This window comes from Balaenoptera acutorostrata, chromosome 9 (assembly GCF_949987535.1).
Source record: "Balaenoptera acutorostrata chromosome 9, mBalAcu1.1, whole genome shotgun sequence".
In the NCBI taxonomy this organism is placed as follows: Eukaryota; Metazoa; Chordata; class Mammalia; order Artiodactyla; family Balaenopteridae; genus Balaenoptera; species Balaenoptera acutorostrata.
In genome coordinates, this window is record NC_080072.1 from 87,305,629 (window position 1) to 87,320,875 (window position 15,247).

A 15,247-nucleotide genomic window follows, 5' to 3' on the forward strand; every position below is an offset into this window, starting at 1 on the left:
TTCTTTTGTTTGACTAAGGTACTGTTAAACTGATCTTCTGAGTGCTTAATTTCAGCTTTTCTAATTCTAGAATTTTCCTTTGGTTGCATTTCATAGATAATTTTTGCTTAAATTGTATATGTTGTCCTTTTTGAATACATTAATCATAATTTTAAATAATAGTTTCATTGAGATATAATTTACTTTCCATATTATTTAAAGTGTACAATTTAATGTGTTATGCATCTACCACCACAATCAATTGTAAAACTTTCATCCACCCCCCCAAAGAAAAAGAATCTATTATAAGTCACTCACTCGCCCACTTCTCCAAACCCTAGGCAGCCACTAATATACTTTGTCTCTACAGATTTGCCTAGTCTGGACATTGCATACAAATGGAATCATACAATTACTTAACATGTTTTCAAGGTTCATCCATGGTGTAGCATGTATCAGTACTTGATTTCTTTTTATGGCTGAATAATATTCAATGGTGAGGATATTACTGTGTTTCATTTATCCATTCACAGTAAATGGCCATTTGGGTTAGTTCCACTTTGGGGCTCTTAAGAATAATGCTACTATGGTTGGATTTACGTGTAAGTTTTGTATGATGGTCTAGGTTTGTTTTTTAAATTTATAGACTATTTTGGAGCAGTTTCTGGTTTACAGAAAAATTAAGCAGAAAGGAGAGAGTTCTCATACCTCCTTACCTCTCTACCCAGTTTCCCCTATTACTAACATCTTACATTAGCGTAATATATTTGTTATAGTTAATGAACCAATATTGATACATTTTACTAACTAATGTCCATGCTTTACTCTAGACTTCACTCTTTGTTTTGTACATTATATGATTTTTGACAAATGTGCAATAACCCGTATCCACCATTACAGAACCATACACAGGAATTTCTCTGCCATTAAAATTCCGGGCTTCACCCATCCTTTTCTCCCTCCCCACAACCTCTGGCAACCACTGATCTTTTGATTGTCTCCACACTTTGCCTTTTCCTAAATTTCAAATAGCTGCAATCATATAATATGCATGTAGCCTTTGCAGATTGGCTTTTTTTCACTTAGCAATATGCACTTAAGCTTCTTCCATGTCTTTTCATGGCTTCATAGCCTTTTCTTTTTATTGCTGAATGCTATTCCTTTGTACGGATATACCATAGTTTGTTTATCCATTCACCTATTGAAAAACATCTTGGTTGATTTCAAGTTTTGGCAATTATGCAAGAAACTGTTATAAACATCCATGTGCAGGTTTTTATGCGGACATAACTTTTCAGTTCCTATGGGTAAATACCAGAGAGCGTGATTACTAGATCACTGTATGGTAAAAGTACGTTTAGTTTTGTAAGAAAGTGCCAAGTATCCTGCTAGCTACAAATGAGAATTCCAATTGTTCTGCATCATCACCAACTTCGGTATTTCAGTTTTGGGATTTTAGCCATTTGAATAGGTGTGTAGTGGTATCTCATTATTGTTCTAATTTAAAATTCACTGATGGCATGGAATGTGTAGCATCTTTTCATACGCTTATTTGCCATGTGTATATTTTCTTTGTTTAATCATAGTTGTTTTGTTGTTTTTTTTTAACCAAGGCCTGCTAACTCTTTTTTTTTTTTTTTAATATTTATTTATTTATTTATGGCTGTGTTGGGTCTTCGTTTCTGTGCGAGGGCTTTCTCTAGTTGCGGCAAGTGGGGACCACTCTTCATCGCGGTGCGCAGGCCTCTCACTGTCGCGGCCTCTCTTGTTGTGGAGCACAGGCTCCAGACGCGCAGGCTCAGTAGTTGTGGCTCACGGGCCCAGTTGCTCCGCGGCATGTGGGATCCTCCCAGACCAGGGCTCGAACCCGTGTCCCCTGCATTGGCAGGCAGATTCTCAGCCACTGCGCCACCAGGGAAGCCCCGGCCTGCTAACTCTTGTCCTCCTGTGTCTATTTATATTGTCTTTTTTCTTTCTTTCTTTCTTATTTTTTTTTTTTTTTGAGCTTTTGATCATTTCATCTTTTTCCTGGTATGTCAAATTATTTTTTATATTAAAGTTGGGTTTAACTTATTTTAGGAAACTATAAAGATACCTCCACATTCTGGATGTTGTTGTCTTTCTCTTGAAAAGATTTCCTTTTGCCCATGGCAGACAGTTACTATAGGGACTGGTAACCTTAGTCCATTCTCAGTTTGAGCTCTTTCAAAGCTGTTTTTCAGTCTGTGAGAAGGTTGGTCTATTTCTGTCTTGTCCTTCCTCTACGGGTGTTGCACTTTGGGATTACCATGTGAACGTTTGGATTCTCCCTATTCCCAACGACCCTTGTATTTGTTAGGCTTTAAATGTAATGGTTCCTGCAGCCCTGTGAGACTAAAGATACACTTAGCTTGTCATTCCATTATTTGTTGCCTTTAGCTTGAGCTCTTGCCGTTTGGCTTCTGTGGTTAGAGTCTTTTGATCTCCTTGGCTTTTCAGCTCCTAGGCTGTAAGATTTGAATCAGCAAATGCCCCAAGGAGAAAAGCTGCACCAAATGTCAAGCTTGCGTCTGTGTTTCCCTTCTCTCCAGAACTTGGCCCACATGTCTTGGTGTCTCTCTAACATTCAGATGCCAGCGAACAGATGTTTTCTTACTTTATCCAGCTTTTCTAAAATGTCTTTAGACTTCACCTGATCTTATGTTATTATTCAACTATCATCTCAATTACCCCTAGGAAGAAAATCTACAATTTTAGGTTTTATTTTTTTATTTTCTATATTACCTCAGTTTCTGTAGAGACCTTTTACCTGATTGTTCAGTCTAGTTCCTGTGTTACCAGTAAGATGGAGATAAGGTGGAGGCTAAGAATATTGGGGGGAAATCACTGATGAATGGAATGTTTCGTTCTTTTCGTTTTTCCTCTCCTTATTTACTCTGGCAGCCTACATTTGCCTTTCTTCATTTGACCAGTTGCCCAAATAAGGAACCCACTCTGGCAAAGACCTGACTTTACTCTCATAAATGTCTGCATGTTAGGATTAGCTAGATGATGAACACCATGCCAAAGTTCTTTGTGTGAGACTTTTGCAGACTTTCGTTAGCCCTTTAGTTTGCCTCTTGCCAACACTGCTCAGATTGTTGAGGTTTTCTAAGTTTCTGTAGGTCAAACCTCTCTACCTGCATACCAGATGAGCCCTTTTCTCTTTCCTGAGCTCATTTGTGGGAGGTTAGCCCTCGGTTTTTCTTTTTCCCCATACAATCATAATTGTTCATGAATTCCAAAAAGCCCTCAAAGTACCTGTCGTCCCTTTCTCTCTTCTCTTTTTTATCAACACTGTTAAATATTAAGCATATATTTGCATACCTCTTTCTTACTTACAATGGAATATCAGAAAGCTCGAGCATTCAGTGTGAGCCCCACCGAACTAGGCCTCATACAACACTCTCCTCCGGGCCTCAACTTGTGACAGCCACTGGTTTTTTTTATAATATCTTATATGTATGTAAATTTGTAATGATTTAGTTAATTCCTGAGTTATGTGACAATAAGGAATCAGTCAAATTAGCACGACAGAAGTGCAGCTTAGCTCTAGGGACCAGAATCAAGGACCACAAAAACCTGCTAACCAATAAGTTTCACTTGTACTTTATGTTTAACAAGTGCTGAGGGTGAATGGGAAGTGAGGGAAAAGGAGTTTAACTCCATATCACAGAAACTTGCACTAGAATGAAGAGGAAAATGACCGAGTTCCTGGTTCAAGTCACTATAATCAGCTTAAATAAACAATAACAGCACATAAGAAAAACAAACACTATATGATAGGAACAATGGATAATTAATTACCAGATCAGGGAGGACAGATTACACTTGCTATGGGATTTCATTAAAGAAGGATTCCAAAAAGCACTGGCTTCTTCTGAGAAGACTGCTTAGAACAGGTAGCATTTAAATTGAGTCTTGAACAAGTATATAGGAAGGAGAGTAGAGGGTAGGGAACAGGCCTTCCAGGCAGGGAACAGGCACAGTGTCAGGAATGGCACAGAGGGCTTATGGAATAGGGAACAAAACTGGCTGAACACAAGAGTGCTACGTGTTGGGGAATATGGGGGAAAGGCTGGCTGAGGTGGGTTAAATGAAACATAATTAGACGGAAGAGAAAGTGGGTGGAAAGACACATGGAAGAATGTAGAAAGCCCCTGAAGATGGAGGTCAGCATAATAATATTAAGAAATCAGTGGTTCTTTGACACTATATGAATGTCTAGGTTTAAAAAATCAGGGAAACACAATAAAAGAATAAACTGCTGATATAATGATACGTGCCCAAATGCCAGATACCAAAGAATACACACTGTGTTCCCATGTATGTCATATATGGTGATAGAGGTCAGTTTAGGTGTTGCCCTGGGGGAGTAGGGAACAGAAAGTAGTAACAGACAACATTGTAGGGTGTTAGAAATATTTTATAATACCTTGACCTGGTGTTGGATATATGGGTGCATAGAGATGTAAAAATTCAGTTATTAGTGATGCAATTGGTGTTTATTCTTTGTATGCATACATTAAAAAAAAAAACTCCAGTAGGTTAATTAGGCTGTCAGTTGTATGAAGTAAATTTTGGTCAAGGAATAGCCAAGGTAGTAATGCAGTAATAAGTTATAAATGTGCTCACTGTGCTCTAGAATGTCACGATTGGAATACAAGAAATATGTGTAAGAAAAAAGACAAATATTCAATATTGATGGTTGAATGAGCTGAATAAATTAGATGACTCTCCTTTCAATTTAAGAAGTTTGCCAGTGTTTGGATACCTTTGAACAAAGAAAAAATGGAAATAAAGTTTTTATTAAGCATATGCTATGTATCAATTCCTGACATATTTTGACACATATAAACATGGGAAATACTGCACCTTGTAACTGAGACAATGAAGATGAGCGAGGTACCTGGTTTTGACACTAGAGGCTGAGAAAACAATCAGCTCATAATCGTAAGATGTTTGAAGTCGGAGGAAAAGAATCAAGAGGAAATAGTGGTAAGTGCCAGGAGCTCCTGGAAACTACATAAGAGATAAGACCCCAGAATTGTTGAGCTTTCTCAGAGTCCCAATGACTCAAGTAAAAACAGAAGGCTTAAAACTGAAACCTGGGGATATATGTATACATATAGCTGATTCACTTTGTTATACAGCAGAAACTAACACAACACTGTAAAGCAATTATACTCCAATAAAGATGTAAAAAAGAAAAACAAATACTGAATCCTGCAAAGTAACAATTGTTAGGACAAATAGTAAAGAATTATAAGAAAAATAATCACATGCCTGTCCCAACAAGAAATATCCTAAGCTCCATCTCAGCATTTCTCCAATTGGCCTTTCACAAAATACAGTCCCATCAGCTGAATATAGGTTTGTCAAGTAAGTGTGAGTAAGACTGAATTTAAAAAATGAATTCAATTCCTTCCTCCAAAACTTTTCAGAGTATATAATGTAACAAAGTGAAACTTGAATTTCATGTCGGGGTGTAGAGTACGGCTCTTCCCAAATGCTTTTGTCTTGTAACTACATTAACATCATCAAAAACCAGTGTTCCTCAGGACAGAGATTGTGAAACGCTGCTCTCATCATGTAAGATAACAAGTCCTTCTCAAAATCCATTCTTCCTTCTGCCCTTTCTCATGTTGTCCCTGCCACCTGGAAGGTCTCTCCTAAGCTCCACCTGCCAAAACCCTACCCATCTTTTAGGATCCAAGAGATCATAAAAGGCTTACGTTACTAAAAGGCAGAGAAAGAAATCCCTTCCTAGCGATCTACATTTCCTTCCTAGGGAAAAGAAAAATTGTAAAGTATAGCACAGTGACCTTAAATCTATGAATGTAACTGTGCTGTGTTACTTTGAATTCTGTAAAAGTCAATGTGCTACCATATATATGGATATGAATGTTTGATCTCTTACAAGTAGAACTTGCTGATAACTTTCATCATGAGCGAGGTTAATGATTAAGGGAGCCATCGTGTTTGGCTCAGCCCTTATACCCAGGGAATATTAAAATTGGAAAGGTCCCTAGATATTAACAAATCTATCCACCTCATATTCTAAGTAAGGAAACTGAGACCTTCATAGATCGGATGTTTATATTAACAAAGAATAAGGAAATAAGATATTGGCAGATCTATCTTTTAGATTAAGAATTTTGAGATTTTTGTAGAATACTAGGACATTATGTCCACTGATATTGAGACAATGTGTTTCTTAGTCATCATTTTCTATTGCAGTGACCAAGCGAGGTGGTAGCCAGTTGTACAAGGGGAAAAAGAAACCTTTAGAAACTCCCAATTTATATACACAAGGAAATCCATCATTCATGTTATTTAAGCTAACTGGATGCAGTTTATCAGCTACATTGAGTAATGGTGAAGTGAAGTGTCTATACAATTAACATGTTAGTTTGTGTCATGAGCTCCCTGTTGTTCAAGTGAGTTAATGGTTAGCACTCAACTAGGCACTTAGAGTCCATGATGAAACTGGACTAAATGTTTATCTGTGGCATTTTTATTCTTCTTTGGTGCCCTTAGGCAGAATTAGCTCTCTTATGTTTTGATAAATTCAAGTATTAAACAAGGCTAAGGTTTCACAAGTTCTTTGGCCTAGACATGGGGGTAAGGAGGACCAATGAGCTGGAGTGCTTCTAGATTTAAGAATGGTCAGATTGAGGAAGAAGAGTCTTATGCCAGAGGTGAAACAAGACTGATTATAATTACCTATTTTTAAAAATTCCAACCCTTTTCTATGTTCTAAAATGATCATTAAGTACATGGGTATGTTAGGAAGTAAGGGAGTCAACCAAGAATATTCTGTAAGAGTTTGTGGATGGCAATAAAATGACAAGGAAAATAGAGAACATACTAGAAAAGGTTTCGGTTAGCCATAATAATGAAGTCAGAAGGAGAAGAAGAAGAAGAATGACAGATGCAATGGGAAAGAGAAAGCAAGAATAGAGAAGCAAAAGGGAAAGTAGAAAAATGAGACAAATTTGGAGAAGGAAATGAGGGAGAAAACTGGGTGAAAGAAAGAGGGAAGCACTGATGGTAGACCAGATGACACTCAAAAATTAACACCATGCACATATAAGATGTGCCAACAATGGCCACGGTCATTACCCTCAAATAATTGACAGTATGTGTTTCAAAGACATTTATAAATAGAAAATGCCATTAAACTAAGTGCCAGTGTATAAGTGTTCATGGAATTGTATGGGAGAATAAAACGTCCCCGTCAAAGAACCAAGAGCAAATCTTGAAGCACCCAGTAAAAGCCCATTCAAACAAAAAAGCTTTTCCACTTAAACTTGAAAATGTTAAGTTCCCAAGAGACCCCCTACATCAAACACTGAGGCTCATTTGGCAGTAAAAACAATAACATTCACCGAACAAGAAATCTAAAACAACAGTTGTTTTACCAAAAAAAAAAAGCAGCTAATTAGTGTCTTTCCTGTTTGAAAGAAGGGGGTGGGAAGTGGGCAGAAGACCTGATAGGAGAGATAAAAAGAAAAGTTTCCAGTTTGATAATCAAGCTGTCTTCTGCATCCATTTCATGTCAAGACCACCAAGCCAATGTGGAGGCTTTTTCCTCCTTTTCTTTTCATGAGACTGATCACAACCAGCACTGCAGTGTCCATGGAATTAAGGAATGCTGTTGCCTACATGTGTGAATGAGCTGTGAGTAAAGTACTGAAGTAGAGAAGACCTAAATGGAAACGTCCTCATGAATATCCATGTGGCTGAGCAGGAAGTTACCCTGTCATAGATGTGCTAAAGAAGAAGAGTTGGGTTTTATTTTATTTACTTTTCCCTGGACTCTGTTGAATGACTGTCATCTACAAGTTCAGGCTACTTTCTGCTGAGGACTAATGCACTGGGAGAGCTGAGAGAAAACTGAATAATAGAGCTGTCTTTTTCTTGCCCAGTTCCCCTTACTTTCCCAAACTCAAAGTCTTTCCCTAACTCTTTCTCCTTTTTATTGTAGTAAAATGAACATAACACAAAATTCAGCATTTTGATCATTTTACAACTCACTGTACCATTCAGTGGAATTTAGTACTGTCACAATGTTGTGCAACTATCACCACTGCCTAGTTGCAAAACATTTTCATTACCCCAAAAGGAAACCTACACCCATTTTAAGCAGTCATTCCTTATTTCCTTCTCTTCCAAACCCCTGGCAACCACTAGTGTATAATATCTTCCATGTGTATGGATTTGCCACTGCTGGACATTTCGTAGAAATGGAACCATACAACATGTGGCCTTTCGTGCCTGACTTCTTTCACTTAGTTGCATCCATGATGTAGCATGTATCAGTAATCCACTCACTTTTATGGCTGAATTCCCTGATCCTGTTTTCTGCATTCTGTTTGAATACCAACTTTAAAAGATGTTGAGGGTGAAGCTCTGTTTTAACGGCACATCTACTAGGCCAATTCTTTAAAGAAGGTGAAAATGGAGATACTGTTGTGAAATGATAGTCGTTGAGAAGCCTCAGCCAATTTGATAATGGAAAGTTTGGAAAATGTTGCAAAAATTATCTGCTTTATATTAAAAGCCTTTTAAACCAGGATTCAGGAGGTTGTCTTTTTCTTGCAGGTAACGTAAATGAGTCAGAAGAAACTAACTGCCCTTTAAAACAGATTTTGAAAGGATTCTATTTATTCTTAGTAGACGAATGGGAGTACAGGTTGTTCATATCCAATACGGACTCCCTGTCCAAACACTGTTTATCATTCTAGCCACCCCTATCGAATTATATTTCTTGAGAGTAATGCAGCTTAGTTCCTACATATGACTTTTTAAAATTCATCTATCAAATCCATTAATACAGTATAAACAAGAGAAGTTCATGTTTCAGTGCAGTTCAAATATCAGGTATAAAGAAGCCCCCAGTAAGAAAAAGAATCCTATATCTCTTGCCAGAATGTGGTCAGCTCTGGGGTGCTTTGCTAGCTGAAAAACACTTTTATTGTTCAGAGGATAGAGCTTGTTTAAGAGGGATGAGAGCCAAAACATTTTAAGTACTTGTATGTGTTTAGAACAGTGCTAGGCTATCTCATACACTGTATCAGTCAAGGTTCACCATTTTACATATCTGAAAAGCGAAGTTAAAAGTGTTGTAGTAGGGCTTCCCTGGTGGCTCAGTGGTTAGGAATCCGCCTGCCAATGCAAGGGACACGGGTTCGTGCCCTGGTCCGGGAAGATCCCACATGCCGCGGAGCGGCTAGACCCATGAGCCACAACTACTGAGCCTGCGCGTCTGTAGCCTGTGCTCCGCAACGGGAGAGGCCGCGACAGTGAGAGGCCTGCGCACCGCGATGAAGAGTGGCCCCCGCTCACCGCAACTGGAGAAAGCCCTCGCACAGAAACGAAGACCCAACACATCCAAAAATAAATAAATAATTAAATTTAAAAGTGTTGTAGTAACTTACTAAAAGGCACGCAACCACTAAATTCAAGCAAGAATTCAATCCTAAATCTGTCACACTGAAGTTTGAGCTAATACTTGAGATTAATAAAAATAGCACTAAATTAAAAGTTCAGAGATATGTTTTATTTCATACTCTTTCACTAACGCTCTTTGGAGATCAATCATTTCATTTATATGGGCCTTAGTTTTCACAACTATAATAGCTGGAAGCTTGACTAGATGATCTCTACGTAGTCTTCCAGTTCTAAAATGTTCCACTAATTTGGATTCCTACAATAATTGCCTTTGCAATATATGCATGCTGCCACCAAGTAGCAGAAGAGAGTACTGTTTCCTTTTTTATCCCTAGTGGGGAGTGCATTTTGACATCAGACTTATCCGTCAATAGTACAGCCTGTTAATATAACTATAAAATAACAAAATAATCTGGTATTATTTCCTGTAAAGCAGAAGCTTTACATTGTGTCTATGAATCGTATCAGAATCACCTGTATGTTTTTAAACATAGAGGAAATGCAGAACCCATTGAATGAGAATCTTCAGAGACGGGACTTGGGCATCTGGATTTTTGGGCTCTCATCATTTGTGTATTTTATTTTATTTTATTTTATTTTTTGCCTATGTACAATATTTATCACATCCTCTTGAATCTTTAACAATTTCTTTTTGTTTTAAAATTTTAGAATGTTCCATAATCTTCACGTACGTTTCATAAGGCATTGTCTGTTATGATTATTCAATCTTGTGCTTCTCCTGGTTAAAACTTATCTTCTTTCTTTCTTTTTTTTTTTTTTTTCTTTTTTTGGGCCCTGACTCATGGCTTGCATCATCTTAGTTCCTGACCAGGGATTGAATCCCAGGCCCCAAGCAGTGAAAGCACCAAGTCCTAACCACTGGACCACCAGGGAATTCCCAAGACTTCTTTTATAAATGACTTTTTTCCCCACTCTAATTCTTTCCTGGGATCACTTTCATGTTTGAACATTAAACCAACCTTGCATTACTAGAATACAGTCAATTTGATTGTGATATATTACTGTTTTACATACCATGGATACAGTTTGTGCTTTTGTTTACACATTTTGCATTCATGTTCAAAGGAGAAACTGGCCTGTGATTCTATTCTTGTAATATTCTTTTTAGTTTTCATCTGAAGCTTATGTTGGGATTATAAAAATTTGGAGCAATATATTCTTTTCTGTTTCCTGGAAGATTTTTATGTAAGATTACCACTATTTCTTCCCTAAATATTTGGAAGAACTTACTTGGAGAGCCATTTATCCCTGGAAATCATTTTCTGTAAAGGTACTTAAGTACACAAACAACTTTCTGAGTAGATATAGATTTTTTAGATATTTTTTCTTTCTTGGGTTAGTCTTGTTAGGTTGCATTTTTTAAGAATGTGTAATTTTGGATGAATTTGCAAATTTATAAATATAAAATTATCATAATTTTAACAGCTTTATTGGGATGTAATTTACGTACCATAATTTCAACACTTTAATGTATCCAATTCAGTGATTCTTAGTGTAACCACTAAAAGACGTGTGTAAGCATCACAACAATCCAATTGTAGATTTTTGTCCCCCCACAAAAAAACCCACTACACATTAACAAAGTTTTTTCATTCTCCTCAACCCTCTCAGCCCTAGGCAACCACTAATCTCCTTTCTGTCTCTACAGACTTGCTCTTCTGGGCATTTCATATAAACGGGACCATACAATACGTGATCTTTTGTGAGTGGCTGCTTTTACTTTACATAATGCTTTCATGGTTCATCCATGTTGTAACATGGATCAATATTTCATTCCTTTTTATAGCTGAATGCTATTCTATTGTATGGATATTCCACATTTTGTTTATTCATTTGTCAGATTGACATTTGAATTTTTTCCACCTTTTGTTTTCAGAAATATGCTTCTGTGAACATTCACATACAAGCTTTTGTGTAGACAGAAGTTTTTATTTCTCTTAGGTATATATTTAGTAGTGAAACTGCTGGGTCATAGGGTAACTCTATATGTAACACTTGGAGGAACTGTCAAGCTGTTTTGTAAAATGGCTGCACCATTTGATATTCCCACCAGCAATGTATGTGGGTTTCAATCTCTTGTCTTATAGCCTAGCATGTCATCTATGCTGGAAAACATTTCACGTGTTGTTGAGAAGTATGCATATTTTACTGTTTGGTTGAGTGTTCTGTAGACATTTATTAGGTCTTGATAATTCATAGTGTTGTCCAATTCTTCTATATCCTTATTGATCTTCTGCCTAATTGTTCTATCCATATTGACTGTGGAGTACTGAAGCCTCTACCTAATGTTGTGGAATGATCTATTTCTTCCTTCAATTCTTCATGTATTTTGGTATTTTCTTCTTCATGTATTTTGGTTTTATCTTATTCAGGGCACGTATGTTAATAATTTTTGTATCTTCCCTTTTTTTATCATAAAATGTCTCTTTTCATATCTAGTAATTTTTTGTTTGTTTTAGAGTCTAGTTTTTCTGGTATTAGTATAGCCACTTCAGCATTCTTATGGTTGCTATTTGCATGATGTATATTTTTTCATCCTTTTACTTTATTCACATTAGACCTTTGAATCCAAGGAGTGTCTCCTGTAGAAAACACGTTTTTAAACGCAGTTTGACAATATATGCCTTTTGATTGTATTGTTTAATTCACTACATTTAGTTTTTATTATTGATAAGGTAGAATTTATTTATGTCTAACATTTTACCTTTGGTTTTCTACATGCCTCATGTTTTTGTTTTTTGTTATTTTTGTTGTACCTCCTTTTTCTTTTTATATTAAGTGGATATTTTCTATTGTAACATTTAATTCCTTTAATGATTTTTAACCACTTTTTTGAGTAATGGCTGCACTAGGGCTTATGTAATACATCTTCACAGAATCTCTTCAGATTTATAGTAGCTTCATTCCAGTGAGAAACAGAAACTGTACTTTTAGAGAGCTGTATTCCTTTCCCTCTTTTTTGTTTTTATTACATTTATATATGTTACATACTAAACAACATATTATTATAATTATTACTTCACACAACCTTATCTTTTAAAGGAGCTTAGAGAAGAAAGTAGAGCAAATAAATATTTATAGAGTTTGCTGGGTTAATCTATTTATTTACCATTTCTGGCTCTCTTCCTTTCTTCCTGCAGATTCAGGTTATGATCTGCTGTCATTTATATTCTAATACAGCTTTGTTCTCACTGCCTTCTTTGTGCCATATCATCAAATGTATGATATTTCTTTATGTTATATACAGAACAATTGAAATATAGTCATATTGTTTATGCACTTACTTTTAAATTAGTTAAGAGAAGAAAGGATAAGAAATTTGAAATTACATTATCTTTTATAATTCCCTACACAACTGCTCTAGTCAGCATTCTTTGTTTTGTTTTTATGGCTTGAGTTACTGCCAGCTATCATTTGAAGAACTTCCACTAGTATTGCTGGTGAAGCCCGTCTGCTAACAATGAATTCACTCAGTTTGTTTCTGTTTCTGTGTTAAGGTACAGTCTTGATGATAAGTTGTGGAGTGTTAGGAAAAACTAAAATGCAATGTACTATTTGATGTATGTTTTACTGAAGTGGCTTTGTCAAATTATAATGATTTATGATAGAAATCACCTAAAGCTAGCATCACAATTCTCCAGGAATGTTCTGTAGAATGCTGCTGTTAATGATGAATATGTGAATCCCAAAGCTTTCATTTGTATTGACCTTATCATCATTAATTCTTCTCCCAACAATGCCATAACTAGAGTTGAGTTCTAAAGTGTACCTTCCTCTTTTCCCATAGAAATTGTCCCACAATTTCAAAAAGTTCTCAAAGGTGAAAAAGTGCACACAACGTTTATCACGTTTGCAAATGCCAATGAAAATGCTAAGGTAACACTGTGCAAAATGCAATATTCTTCTGTGAGAACACCCAATTTTAAACAAGTACACGTATTCTAAATACAACTTAGATCTTTGACATGTTTTGGCCAATGAAGTGTGAGCAGACATGATGGCCTTAAATGAGTTGCAGAGGCCTTAAGTGGGCTTGTGTGGTTGGGCTCACCTCTTATGTTTCAGTGAACTTCGTGAGAGGACAGGGCCTGGGAGCTGAGGCCTCACAGTTGGGCTCCACAGTAAGATGTGTGGGACAGACCTCAAACTGACCCAAAACATGGAGCAATACCAGCCATCTAGAGGTCTAAAAGAGAGCCACTGCAGCTAGCCCATAGGTCCAAGAAAAATAAATTCTTATTTATGTAACTGAGTTTGGGGGAGATTTGTTCCAAAGCATTATCACAGCAAGAGCTGACTAATACAACATCCTCCAAATCACTGTTATGTACATGGCTGCCACCATGCCTACATGTAAGGCAACTGCGTACTCAAACTTTGAGAATTCTTGAATTCTTGGTGCCTCCCCAACACAATGTACATGGCTAAAGTTTCCCCAAATAACTTCACTAATGTACCACAAAGATCTCCCTAAACTTTCATTAAATGTAATGCAAAGTTCTTTCCATTCATTTTCTGTTTCTACGTAGTTAAAATGCTTTGTATCAATCTAAAAGGATGGAAAATTGGAACAAAGCATCTTTGTGGATAGTTTTTTTTTTTTTTTGAGCATGTCCCATATATATATATTTTTTAATTTTAGCAATTTCATGTATCTTTATTTATTTATTTTATTTATTTATGGCTGTGTTGGGTCTTCGTTTCTGTGCGAGGGCTTTCTCCAGTTGCGGCAAGTGGGGGCCACTCCTCATCACGGTGCGCAGGCCTCTCACTATCGTGGCCTCTCTCGTTGCGGAGCACAGGCTCCAGACGCGCAGGCTCAGTAATTGTGGCACACGGGCCCAGTTGCTCCGCGGCATGTGGGATCCTCCCAGACCAGGACTCGAACCCATGTCCCCTGCATTGGCAGGCAGATTCTCAACCACTGCGCCACCAGGGAAGCCCAGCTGTTTTTCACAGAGGAAAATTACAAACAAAACAGGCATTTCACTGAGTGTAGAGCACTAATGCCCCTAGTGCCTCTAAATGCCAAGTGAACAAAGGCACTTAATAAATATTGAATCCTGCTCTCTCCACTTGAGAGGGAGAGCAAGCTATTCTAAAGTGGTGGAGGGATGCTTTTAGCAGCTATTTGCAACATTCTGTGAGCCTGGATACTGTGTAGCTACAAAGAAACCTTTTGTCTAAGGAAACTAACTAAAGAAACTTGATAGTGGAAAAAGAGAGAAAGAATGAGAGAATACTTTTCTCATGGTGACTCATTCACTCATTCGTTCATTTACCAAATATTTACTATGTGTATAATACTGTGCTGAGAACTGCACAGAACACAGAGATGTACCCCCGTTCTCAGGGAGGTTAGATACCAGAGAGGGAGATAAGATGCAGATGCCTTATGGCAGTTCCACATATGTCTTGTTAAACTATTTCCAAGTTCAGGGGAGAGAAGGGATCCAGAAATTGCTTGGATTCTCAGTGAAGTTTTCCCAGAGAAGGAGATGTAAAATAGATTGACTAGAAAAAAAAATTAATGTCATAGGTAGATATGAAAGGGAGCAAGGATGCAGAGACAATTAGACCCAGTTATTTCTTAAAAAGTCTAGAAAGTGAAATTAAAGCCAAATTATGGAGGGTCTTGAATGTGAGTCTTAAGAGTTTGGCTGTATTGTGTTGACAATGGGTGCCATGGACGGTTTGGAAGAGGGCAATGGCGTAACCCAAGAACCTTGGGAAGTGTAATAGAGGTTGTAGGGAGGAAGATAGGAAGACACAC

General features: G+C 37.2%; 1 long non-coding RNA gene across 4 annotated transcripts in view; it reads right to left on the reverse strand.

Moving 5' to 3' along the window:
- LOC103001490 (uncharacterized) overlaps positions 1-15,247 on the reverse strand; it is a 36,719-nt gene that overhangs the window by 14,613 nt on the left and 6,859 nt on the right. For 2 of the 4 annotated variants that reach the window (XR_451222.2, XR_009009230.1), the window contains exon 3: positions 11,608-14,420. The exons of the other annotated variants lie outside the window; for them this stretch is intronic. This is a non-coding gene — a long non-coding RNA (uncharacterized LOC103001490). Of the gene's footprint in view, positions 1-11,607; positions 14,421-15,247 lie in introns of those variants that run through there. 4 annotated transcript variants of the gene reach the window in all.